Raw genomic sequence first — 1835 nt, forward strand, 5'->3', positions numbered from 1 at the left:
CGCCAAGACACTCAAGCTTCACCACTTGAACTCTTCGGAAGTTACCGAGAGAGCAGATCCCGCCCTACCGACGGGTACACAAGGTGAGGAAAGTTCAGCAGAACACGGATCATCGGGGGACCCCCTCCGTTAGTCGGTGTCTGGGCGCAGTTGGTAAGTTGGATCTGGCAATCTCGCAGATTTTGCTGATCCCGCTACACCACAATGGTGCGCGTGCCCGGATCTTTTGGTGACTCGGGATTTCACCGTGAGTCCCAAGAAGATGCTCAAGTGAAGATTGAGCCAGGGGAAGAGGCGTCGTCGGAGGTCGGATCGACGAAGACGCTGCTGAATGAAACAAGATCCGCGGATCGATGGAGTTTTGGGAGGAACTCTGTCGACGGAAGAGAGGTGGATCCGGATCCGGATCTAGAAGAGAAACCTCTCTATCCTCCCCAGGTCCCCTCGGGGACCCCTGCGGATCTTGACGCAAGTCAAGATCCGCTAACAAAACAAGGGAAAGTGAAGGCGAAACGGTATGCATTTGCAGATTCACCGATTAAGCCAACACCGTACCTAAACCCAAGCCCGCTAGTCGAAGAAACAAGAAAGAAGACGAAAACGAGTAAGACTACGCGGAAGAAGATGCAAGCTCCAGAGTCGGAAGAAGACCAAGCTGGATCCAGGTCAAGCTGGTCCGACAAGGATCTCGAGTTTGTATATCGCCACCAAGCTTTACGCGACTTCCTGCATCAAGATCCTGTCATGCAGATCCTGAATCCACGACAGATCGAAGATCCAAGGGAACCGGTGAGAGCACCAACGAAAACGGCGAACAAGTTGGTGGCAGTCAAAGATCTATTACGTTTGCTTACGGAGTCAGGCATCGTAGCTGGTGTGTTCGAAAGCAGAGGACATCTTCGAGCTAGACCTGGATCTCATAGTATCCGCGACGCGGGACCTCTTTGCCCAGAGTTAAGTCCATCACCGGGAGAAAGGTCGCGCACTATGGGATCCAGTGTCGTCGCCGAGGATCAGCCAAGCTGCGTCCTCAAACTACGAATCCGCCGCTGAGGATGAGTCAGACACGTCGTCCGAACCACGACGCATGACTTTAGGACCCTCCGGGGCATCCATGCTGGAAGCGCGGGCGAGGATCCGAGGACAGGAAGCCCCGGTGAACGTGAAAGCTCGGGATCCAGTACGCCCTACGCGTGATTTGACACAATCCAGCCAGGATCGAGCCAGATCCGGCAAGAAGCCAGTGGGATTATCGTCAGATCAGGCTCGAGGTAATCGCCTCACGGATCCAGTCCCGCCAGTGGACCAGACGGCCACAGGCTCGTCCGACACTTCCGCGGGCACCCTGCAACGGCACTTTGAAGCTGCGATGAATCGCTTCCTGGCCGAACAGGGTATGAGAGCGCCCGTGCCACAAGTGCAAGTGCTCCATGAACATGGAGCACGGGACGTGGAGATGGAGTCAGTAGAGGGGGACAACTCCCATGATGAGTTAGACCCAGACGATCTGGATGGCCCATCCACTTCGGCAGCCGTGGTAGCAACGGCCACAGCCGGGGCAGGTGGATCGTCCATGATCCAGAGGGTACGGATCTCAGCTATATCGGACTTGAAGGAGTTCACGGGCAAGGATCAAGATGAGGACCGAGCGAGAACATGGATCAGCAAAGTCAAGTCGGCCCTCATGAGAGATCAAGCGTCGGATGCTGAGAAGTGTCTGACCTTTGCGGATCTGCTAGCGGGGCCAGCCAGGAACTGGTATCGGCAGCTGGGCAGATCACCAGGAACAAGTGGCCAGATCTGCTGCGCAGTCCAGACCCAGTACTGTGGATTAG

This window comes from Phytophthora infestans, genomic scaffold, assembly GCF_000142945.1.
Source record: "Phytophthora infestans T30-4 supercont1.12 genomic scaffold, whole genome shotgun sequence".
NCBI lineage: Eukaryota > Oomycota > Peronosporomycetes > Peronosporales > Peronosporaceae > Phytophthora > Phytophthora infestans.